Here is a 12,202-nt window from a genome sequence, read left to right as displayed (position 1 = left end):
TACGACCTCCCAAATGCGAAGTCAATGCTCCATCACTTGAGCTACATCGCCCAGTATATAATGATACTATTAATATTAGCTTTGATATAACAGTCATAATTAAAAATTTAATTAACATTTTTTAAAATCACAAACAAAGCAATTTTTATTTGCCTACTTATTTTACATTTAAAATTTAATAATCAAATATTGTTATAAACCACGGCCTCATTCAAATTCGGAACATTCAAAGTTAATTAACATTGGAAAATTTTACAATAATAATATATTATAAACCATTGTTTCAAAAATTAGATTTAATGAATGAAATAATCATTTTTAACAAACCAATAAGAATGTTATTTTTTTTTTAACATTTTACCTAACAAAAAGCAACGTTCTCGTCAAGTTAGAGAATAGCAGATTCATATTCGCATTTACGGATGGTATAGTTAATTTCAAAAGTCGTTCTATTTTTTTAGTATAGCAGCACTAAAGTTGGGAAGCTAGCACTAACCAGCACTAACGTAGCACTAACGATTCGTATAGTTACTTTTCGGTAGTGCCTTAATTTTTGCATATGTGTATGCTAACTTGACGTCACGATGGCATACAACAACAAAAGTCGCTCAATTCTTTTAGTACAGCTGCACAAACGTTGGGAAGCTAGTATCAACCAACACTAACATAGCACTAACGATTGGTATAGTTACTTTCGTTAATGATTTAATTTTTGCATATGTGTATGCTAATTTGATGTCAAGTTGGCATACAACAAAAAAGTCGTTCTATTTTTTAAGTATAGCAGCACTAATGTTGGGAAGCTAGCACTAACCGGCACTAACGCAACACTAACGATTTGTACAGTACTTTCTTCAATGCCTTAATTTTTGCATATGTTGCTAACTTGACGTCAAGTTAGCATAAAACAAAAAATCGCCTATTTTTTAAGTATAGCAGCACCAACGTTGCGAAGTTAGCACTAACCAACACTAACAGAGCACTAACGATTGATATAGTTACTTTCGTTAGTGCTTCAATTTTTGCACATGTGTATGCTAACTTGACGTCACGATGGCATAAAACAAAAAAAAAGTTTTCTATTTTTTAAGCATAGCAGTACTAACCTTGGGAAGCTAGCACTAACGATTGGTATAGTACTTTCGTTAGTGCTTTAATTTTTGCATATCTGTATGCTAACTTGACGTGAAGTTGGCATACAACAAAAAAGTCGTTCTATTTTTTCAAGTATAGCAGCACAAATATTGAGAAGCTAGTACTAACCAACACTAACGTAGCACTAACGATTGGTATAGTTACTTTCGTTAGTGGTTTTATTTTTGCATATGTGTATGCTAATTTGATGTCAAGTTAGCATACAACAAAAAAGTCGTTCTATTTTTTAAGTATAGCAGCACTAACGTTGGGAAGCTAGCACTAACCAGCACTAAGGCAACACTAACGATCCGTACAGTACTTTCTTCAATGGGCATACAACAAAAAAGTCGCCTATTTTTTAAGTATCTATAGCAGCACAAACGTTGCGAAGTTAGCATTAACCAACACTAACGTAGCACTAACGATTGATATAGTTACTTTCGTTAGTGCTTTAATTTTTGCATATCTGTATGCTAATTTGACGTCAAGTTGGCATACAACAAAAGAGTTGCTCTATTTTTTCAAGTATAGCTGCACAAATATTGGGAAGCTAGTACTAACCAGCACTAACGTAGCACTAACGATTGGTATAGTTACTTTCGTTAGTGATTTTATTTTTGCATATGTGTATGCTAATTTGACGTCAAGTTGGCATACAACAAAAAAGGCGTTCTAGTTTTTCAAGTATAGCAGCACAAATATTGGGAAGTATAGCAGCACTAACCAGCACTAAGGCAACACTAACGATCCGTACAGTACTTTCTTCAATGGGCATACAACAAAAAAGTCGCCTATGTTTTAAGTATCTATAGCAGCACAAACGTTGCGAAGTTAGCACTAACCAACACTAACGTAGCACTAACGATTGATAAAGTTACTTTCGTTAGTGCTTTAATTTTTGCATATCTGTATGCTAACTTGACGTGAAGTTGGCATACAACAAAAAAGTCGTTCTATTTTTTCAAGTATAGCAGCACAAATATTGGGAAGCTAGTACTAACCAGCACTAACGTAGCACTAACGATTGGTATAGTTACTTTCGTTAGTGATTTTATTTTTGCATATGTGTATGCTAATTTGATGTCAAGTTGGCATACAACAAAAAAGTCGTTCTATTTTTTAAGTATAGCAGCACTAACGTTGGGAAGCTAGCACTAACAAGCACTAACGTAGCACTAACAATTGTATACTTTTGGTCGTGTTGGCTAAATGTGTGTATCCTACTTGACACGTGTGAAAATTCGCGACAAAGGGGATTTTTGTTAAAATTAAAATATCCATTTATTTATTTATTTATTTATTTTTACCTTTTTGCCTTTCTGGACCCCTGTTTTAACGCAGAGATCTGAAAATGTCCGAAAATCACTAAGGATGCACTGAATTTGTGTGAATTTCAGTCTTCTAGTTGCAAAAGTAAGCTCGTTAAAATAAAATCCCCACACCATCTCAGATTCCAGTATGAAATACAATCTGAGGTAAACATATCCTGAGACATCCCTATTTACCCTAGGATCATGGTTCGTACATCATTTTCTTCAGATTAGAACAGTCTTTCAAACGACACCATTCACATGTCTCCATCACGCAACTGAGGCGGGAAAATGGCGAAAAAAAGAGATTTTTTTAAAAAATTTAAAATATCTCTTCTTAAATTTTTGCCCCTCTGGACCAGTGGTGGATGTAGAAAGTAAAAACAGGGTGCCCCAGCCAAAACCCAGATTACAATAGGTATATCATGAGTTTGCTATAATGTTCCAAATAATAGTTTAAGTTATTTTTGTCAATCTATAAACTGGGGTCTAGGCCTTTGATCCCGGGCTAGAGCCGCCACTGCTCTAACCCCTGTTTAAACGCATCTGAAAAGTACTAAGGGGGTGCACTGGATGTGTGTGCAAAATTTCAATCTTCTAGGTGCAAAAGTAAGCTTACCAAAAAAATAATAAAAATAAGCATAAACAAAAAATATTTTAAAAAAATATTATGTCATTATCCCTACGTCTCGACGCAGAAATGCGTCAAACTACACAAAAAAAAAAAACAAAGGAACAACAACAACAACAAAAAACGAAGTATAAAAAAAATATACATTTTTAATAAAATAATTAAGACACTACTTTAGTGCCTATATACAGTAAATGTACTAGCAAGGCCGTACTGGTCAGGCGGGAAACCAGCAAATTTCCCGGTGGGCCCTGGACTGTGAATTTTTCAGTGGGCCCTCCGCCTTGTATGGCAAATAGCGGTAGACCTATTGTATACAAAAAGGCACACGTTACGCATTCCTCGCACACGAGAATAACGGAATGAAGGACGATAAGACGTCGAGTATTAGGAATACAGTCAGCTAATCCCAGATCAGCATGGCTACCCCATGATGCTGCGAAAACAGCCTTTCACATTTTTCGTAATTCAACCCTTGAAAGGTTCCTGATTTTCCACTCTGCTTTAAAGTTTTGCTAATATTGAAGTATTGAACTAAATTGAAATCTCAAATAATGCAATAACTTGAAATTAAACAATAATTTACATTTTACAGCACGGTTATTTTCAATATAGAAAATATACAGTGCCAGATTAAAGCCATTGGGGGCCTTGCAGCGGAAAAATACAGAGACCCATCAAAAAAATTTTGATGGGCCCTCTCTGAATATGTTCAAAAGGGTCCATGGATTATATAGAAGAGATTTATGACATGTTTTTTAAACTTTTATGGTGAAAATGTTTTCAGTATTTTTTTTTAATTTTGAAGATTCTCTTGGTCAGGGAGTTCTGGAGCAAAAAATGAAACTCAACTCAATTTTTTCTTTTCTAAAAAAGGAAAATATTTATATCTTTAGAGGAAACTCACAGAAGCAATCATTATGTTGCAGGTAACTAATCTTTTAAATTATGTGTTTTAAAACTCATGTTAAGAGCGTTATACGGGGCCTTGTGAAGATGCAAATTTAAGTCAGTTTTATTTCCGTTCCCCCAAAAATGCTTAAAGGAAATAAATAAAATTCATTCATTTGTACCTTACTTTAAAAGGATTTACCTACGTAGGGTTTTCCTAAGGCCTGTGGTTCAGTGTGAAATAAATCCTTCATGGATCCATAGTCTTGGCTTGTGCAAAATAAGTACAATATACTATACATTTGCTTTGAATTGTGCGTACTGCCAGTATGCAGTACATAGATGTTGGGGAAAGGGCATACATGTGTATGAGCCTCCTAGAAAGTACCTCGTCGTGGGCCCCTGGGTTGCAGTACGGCCCTGGGTACTAGAACTTACAAGGGTTAATATGTTTTATAACTAATATTTTTACTAACTTCAATAAGTTTAAATTACTTTATAATCAGTAGGTCCACGTGTTATATAGCCTCGCTGCTGAACGGGACGCTAAACTAAAATCAATTCAACTCAACTCACAAATTATCTCATTGCTCTTCTAAAATAGACTCTTTTTACTACTCTCCCTTCTTACGTTTTGATCATAAAAACAATATTAGTAGGTCAAGGTTCGAATTCCAGTCATGGGTAAGCAGACGAAGATGAAGCTGACTATATCTTAGACCCGATTGAGGATCACTATTTGTTTGGTTTTAATAGTGAAACAGGGTCGAATTCCGATATGAATGTGGGTCCGCATCTAGCATCGACTCAAAATTGCGCAGTCTGAAAACTGTAGACGGGTGACCCCAACATTTGTCTATTGCAGGTTCAAATCTCGCTAAGTGCATGAATGTTATGTATGACCATTTCAACATTATTTGATTATCATCATTCATTTATCATTATTTTATTTGAAACAAAGGGCAGAGTCATGGGATTTTAAACTCTCTCTCTCTCTCTCTCTCGCCCTCTCTCTCACACACATATACACACACACTCACAGTCAAACATACATACACATACGTTAACCTCATCGCTGAAAAGAAAAATAAAATCATACTGAATATTTTGTTCTACTTTCGTTACGTGTTTTTTTTTACTTTGTGTTTATTATTTTTTAGGTGTATTATATTGTACGTATACTACGTTGTGTGTATAGTGTATTAGGCAAACTATAGTTACAAATAAATAATTCAACATACAATATATTCCCTGTTAACATATCACCACAGAACTGGACCCTGGTCGGATAACGAAAAGTCGGTTAAACCGAAAATCACCGTTTCCCAAACTCCTAAATTATAGTAACTTTATAATGATTTTTAAAAAAAATGTTTAAAATGTAATTCGATAAATTTAACTTTCTAAAACCATAAGCTTTGACAAGCTCCTCCAGTGATAATCAACTGAACGAAACACTGTATATTGAATAAATTTAATTAAGACTATCATAGAAATCACTTATTTAAAATATACGTGTATATTGAAGAAAAACACAAAACCGAAAATAATACAACGATCCTACAATATTGAATAAAGTACAGTAGGCCCTAAAGTATTTTATAAACATAATTAATAATCGAAAAGAAACACATATTATTTTATTGTGGAACATTGAGCACAGTTAATAAAACAAATGACTTCTTTCTTGGACTACCTCTGGTATGTAGAGTTCCTGGTTCGATTCCCACAAGTAAATTTGTGTATGGACAACATGGTATTCGTGGGTTTTCTCGGGGTACTTCAGTTTCCTCCCAAATTCTCGTTCTGCCAAGTTTTCCGTAATCATTCACTTGCTTTAATCACCGTCCTCCTTATCCTAAATGAACATAATTGTGGGACGTTAAAATGAAAGATGTATTCCTGGGAAGATAGGCAGTTACGAGAGAGAGAGCACTTGTCTTAGAAAATTATCTGAACTGATTGTATCATACAATTGCTTAAACAAATGAAATGAAATATTTCAGTTTTACGTCCCACAACTATGCCATGTAGGCTAACGGAGACGATAATGATTAGAATGAACGAAATAGTGAAATGAAGAAAGTGGTAAGAAACCGGAAAACCCCGAGAAAACTCACGCACATGATGTTTTTCCCCCACAATACCTACTAGGCGCGAACCAAGAATCCCATGAAGAAGAGGTAAACGCTCTACCACCAAGCCATTACGACCCAACTAAACAAATAAAATGCTTAAAAAATAAAACAAAGTAAGCAAGGTTGCCTAAGAACTTCATTTACTTTGTGCAAGAAAGTACAGTACTTCAACACATATGTAAATAAAATGCAAGACACTCAATAGCACAAATAATATAGAAAGGACTCACGGGGATCCAGGTTTTCTGAAATATTAAATTTGTTTAAGTGTTATATTACAGTGAATGTTTAATAAAGGAAGTATTAATGGGAGAGCTGGATTAATCCATCTGGAGGTCCAGGGCTAGAAAATATATGTGGCCCCTGCTGACTTCACCTAATGCATTTCTATGAAAGTACAGTAGGCAAATTAAGAGAATATGTTTCATATTTTTGTCATATTTTATTCTATGATGATGATTGCATCTTCATGATTCTTTTTAGATAGTCAGTTGAGATTTTGATCAGAGTGGAGGCTCATGTCCACTTGAAGGCCCGTAGCTATAGCCCCCTACGCCCCTCCCTTAATCCGGCCCTGGTTAATGGGAATTCGGGATTTCAAGATTGGGAATCAGATCATTTGATCACGTTTGCAGATGATATGGTTATTATAGCTAGAATCGAAGAAGGACTATAACAGATAATAGACAAAATAGTTGGCACTGGAAAACTATATGGAATGGGAATTAACATCGAAAAATCGAAAGTTATGAGAATATCCGCCCTTACAAGTCAGGGTAGAACATAGAGAACTTGAAGAGATCGATAATTTCAAGTATTTGAGAAGTATTTTGACGAAAAACGCTTATTGTACCAATGAGATCAGGTCGAGAATTGCCATAGCCAAAGAAACATTCAACAAGTAAAGATCACTCTTAACTAGCAGCCTTAATATTGGACTAAGGAAGAAATTGGTCAAGTGCTATATATGGAGCATTGGACTGTATGGTTCAGAGACTTGGACATTACGGAAGTTAGAGAAGAAATATTTAGAAAGTTTCCAAATGTGGTGCTGATGGAAGATAGAGAAGATAAAATGGACAGAGGTTACAAACAAGGTGTTTTATAACGTATAGGAGAGAAGACGCTTTCATCCAGCATCCTTCGAAGGAAGACCACTTGGATTGGACACATCTTGCTAAGAAATTATCTTCTTCATACCGCCAAAGAAGGAAAGATAGTAGGAAAGCGAGGAACAGGAAGAAGAAGAGCAAAAATGATTTATAGTTTCAAAAATAGAAGAAAAGAAGAAAATATTGGGAGTCAAAATCGAGAAACGTGGAAGAGAATATCGAGAAACAAACATACAAAGAAATAAACAATTAAAAAAAACTCCTCATTAGTCAAAGGACTTGCTAAAGGGCAAAATACTTAATAATAATAATAATAATAATAATAATAATAATAATAATAATAATAATAATAATAATAATAATAATAATAATAATAATAATAATAATAATAATAATAATAATATAATAGAAGAATGTAGACTAGTTGTTTCCCACAGAGACATTAGCTGTAGAGTATAGTTTAAAATCGTTCTTAATTAAAAACCTTAATGGTTTACACTTAGCACTTCTTTTCTTTTAGTTTCTTCACTAACCACTCCAAACTCCATACCATATTTATGCAATTATTCAAGGACTTCGTTAGACACCACATTCTGTTGCTTTAATTATTATTGAGTAGCAAGAGAAAGCGCAGCTAGCGACATATATTAATGATAGGCAGTAAGCGATAGAGCAGATAGCGACATATATTAGTGTTAGGTAGCAAATGATAGTGCAGGTAGCGGCATCTATTACATTTCCTCATATTTTCTGTTTCTGTGCTTTTTTTAAAAAAAAATCTTTCACCACTCTGTTTTCCTTCTTAAGTTATTCTTATACGTAACTTCCTGTACGTTCCGTAACTCTGTTTCCGAGTTTACTGATATAGTGGTAGTGCACTCATTTCCGGTGCAAGGAGTCCTTGGTTCGATCTCAGACCAGATTAGGTTTCCACAGTATCCTTCTATTTCTTCCCACATTCTCATTCCACCAATTTTTCCGTAAGACAGGCACACAAAGAAAAATAAAAAAAAAGTTGTGTACAGCGCACTCCAGGGCATGGATTTGATGTATTTTGTTACACAGAATTCAAATTTCCAAATCCTTTTTGTGGGCGAAAAACTTAAGCGATTTTGAATAGAGAGAATACACGTGTTTCGCCCATAAAACAAAATTGACGTGATTAATTCGTCCTTGAGTTTCTTTCTTTCTTTTTTTCTCTTTTTTTTTTTTTTTTTTTTTTTTTTTTGCATGGCTGTGTTACGTGTAACCTCCCTATTCAAAATCATTCAAGTTTTCCGCCAATAAAAAAGAAAAAAATTGACACGGTCAATTGTCCTGGGGTTTCGGATATTGTGTAAAAAAATACATCGAATCCATATTCTGCGGTCTGCTACACATAACTTTTCTTTGTGTGTGTGTGTGTGTGTGTGTCTGTGCCAATCACTTTTATTAATCATCCATCTTCTTTAGCCTGAAAAGCATAACCGTGCATCATAAAATATTTCATTTCATTTCAGTTCCTTACTCTATTTCATTCTTCTGGAGACATATCCATAAAGTATCCGGAGAAGAATTAATATTGAGAGATTCTGTTTTATGATCTCCCATTCGCACACTGTTTTTATTTTATTTTATTTTATTTTATTTGAAGATACAGTCAAATAATACGCTTAGATAATCTACAAATTAATTAAAGTGCGAAGTGTTTAGGCATTGCCTTATCTCTCCTCTTTTTCCTCGTTACTTTTTAATCTGTATATTATGTTTAAGTACTCATAGCGTTATCTCGCAAATATTTATCTATTAGTTTCCGAACGAACAGTCAAATTGTATATTTAAATCGCTACATAATATTGTGTTAAGAATTCTTAATGTTTTTAATGTACGCAAAATATTTCACAACAGTCAATTCTTCTGCAACAGCCAGAAGTTAGTTTATTTATCGTTGGAAGATGTTCCAATGAAGAAAAGGATAGCGGGGAGAAGCTGAATGTATTTTTCCTTCAACCTTTGACTTTAAACAGAGTTACAACATAGTAAAGGAAACTCAAGAGGCATTCGGCCAAGGGCACAACGCGATTGTAAATGCTGTGTAAGTAAAGGACATAGCATAACGTACGTACATTTATACATACAAACGTTATGTGTTTTGAACACAAATTGCATTAGACACACACACACACACACACACACACACACACACACACACACACACGCGCATATATACAGGGTGTTAATGAACTATACCGCTAAACTGTAAAAGGTAATTCCTCACATCAAGATAAGAGAAAAAGTTCATATGGACCTATGGTGAAAAGTGCATAGTTTCAGAGCTAGGGCTGTCCAAAATCGTGCAAAAGCCAAATTTCAAAAGGTCCTATTTCGAATTCCAGAAACTGTGGATGGTGGTCCTTAACAGCGTAAAGGAAGACACGCATACACAATCCAAAACTGTATATTTCGTCAATTTTCAAAAAGTGTACAGGGCATTTCCTACAGGGTGTAATTCTCACATGTGCTCTCAATAGAGTTTTCAGATATACCCTGATTTCAAGGAGGGCCCAAACTAGGCAGGAGGTAAGCCTTCACAACTACAAACATCCAATGCTTTCTGAAGGAAGTCGGAAGTGTTAGGAACCGGCAGCATCATGTCTTTTCGTGTTCTGAATAACGTGTGATGCAATGTATTTCGTGACGGTGTATTTCACGTTTTGTTCACTTATAAGCATGAAAGAAAACAACGCAGAATGCGTTCTCCTGAGTACGAGAAACTATGCTGCTGACGATCCTTAACACTTCCGACATCGTGCCAAAGGATTCCGTGTTCACTGCTTTCAAGGCTTATCGTTTGCCTACTTCGGACCAATCATAAAATCAGAGCATATCTCAAAATTCGTTTGATGGCATGTGTGGGAATTTCACCCTGTATGGAATACTCTGTACATCCATTGAACATTAATGAAATATGCATTTGTGGATTGCGTATGCGTGACTTCCTTTACGTTTATAAGGATCACTATGCACAGTTTCTAGAATTCGAAATAGAACCTCTTGAAATTTGGCTTTTTTTTTTTTTTTTTTTTTTTGCGTTTTGGACAGCTCTAGTTCTGAAACTGCACTTTTCGCCATAGGTCCATATCAACTTTTTATCTTATTTTGATCTAAGGAATCACTTCTTACTTTTTATCGGTATAGTTCATTAACATCCTATATATATATATATATATATATATATATATATATATATATATATATATATATATATATATATATATATATATATATATATATATATATATATATATATATATATATATATATTTATATATTTATATATGCGCATCACTGGTGTTCTGGATAGCTCTAACTCAGGAGAATGAGTTCGCGAAACAACACTAAAAGACCATCGCTCATCAGGGTCCATTAAGACTAGCATAGAGCAAGCGGATTGACCCTCAAATAGACTACTTTCCCAATATATAATATGAAAAAAATATTATTATTATTATTATTATTATTATTATTATTATTATTATTATTATTATTATTATTATTATTTCATAATATAAATAAATATTGAAGTCCTGAAATTATTTAATCTTGAATTAACTAATTATATTTTTCTTACTTCTATGAAAGTAATTAGTAAATTCAGCTTCCTATTTAAAAAGAAAGGGAAAAGGAACAGAAAACTGAAAAAAGAAAGAAAATATATTAATTCAAAGATAAGGTTTTGCAAAGTATATTTAGCAAAAAATAAAAATAAATTCAAGTTTGAATGAAATCATAAGTTTGGTGACTACTCAGTGAGCAAAACAATACTTTAAAAAAATAAAGAACTTATGTGGCGTAACCGTTTTGCAAACTATCCACTTTGGCTTCATCAGACACTATTTTAGATAGATCTCTATCCTAGATAGTGTCCGACGGGAGCTCATGTTGTTCTGATTACACGTTAATCAGTAGGTCCCGTCTCATATAGTCTCGGTGCTGAAAGGAACGTTAAACTCAAAATCAACTCAACAACTTCTAGATAGTGTCTGATGAAGCCAAAGTGCATAGTTGGGGAAACGGTTACACGTTAGTTTTTTTTTTAAAGGTTTAAAACATTGTTTTGCTCAGCGAGTAGTTGAATCAAATTTGGGTCGATTAAAAAGCAAAGCTGTTAATATGGTAAATCATATAAACAACTGAGTTGCTTAGTGAAGAGTTCAACACCCACTTACTACAATGTAACAAGGTGGAGAAACTAGGTCAATAGATACTGCAAGGGATAGGATGGCCAATTTATTTCCTCTGCGGTTCAACAAGAGTTAAGTAAACTGGAAATTACTAGATGGCGTAGACAGATAGATTGAGATGTAGAATTAGAGGTACCACCAGTGGTCGCAGTGAGACGGTATGCGGTGGTGTGCCATACCGCCTCTGATTTTTCAGTGATAAAGGTATACCGCCTCTGGTTTTGAGTGATCAAGAAATACCGTCACTGGAGAGTAGGTGCTAAATATCTTTAATAAATCCATTTTATACACCGTAATTGACGAATAGGTTTACATATAAAAAGATCTTATTTCTTATGGAGACAGTAGCGTAGCCAGGACGTATGTTTGGGGGGGGGGGGCAAGTGCTCTTATAGGTACATATAGAAAAATTACAAACAAAAAATATATAAACATAAAAATATATAAAAAAAATTACAAACATCAAAGTACCAAAGTACATTGTCGCACCTCTTTGGGGGGAGGCCGGCCCCTCTGGACCCTTCCCCTTCCCTACGCCACTGTATGGAGAAGTAATTTCTAAGTTGACAACACCGACATTTTTGTTATCTTTTTCCTACCTTTTGTTTTTAAAACTGATGTGTCTTCAAAGAAGTTCATCTGGTGTATATTTTGATGTGCCATATTGAATTGTTGCTTTCTTATGTATGTGCGTGTCTTCTTGTCTTAATTCATATAGTGTCGTGTTTTGAGCATGGGCGCATCTTCCGGGTGTTTGGAA

This window comes from Thermobia domestica, chromosome 4, assembly GCF_964235325.1.
Source record: "Thermobia domestica chromosome 4, izTheDome1.hap1.1, whole genome shotgun sequence".
Taxonomy (NCBI): Eukaryota; Metazoa; Arthropoda; class Insecta; order Zygentoma; family Lepismatidae; genus Thermobia; species Thermobia domestica.
This window is presented reverse-complemented; position numbering follows the sequence as displayed.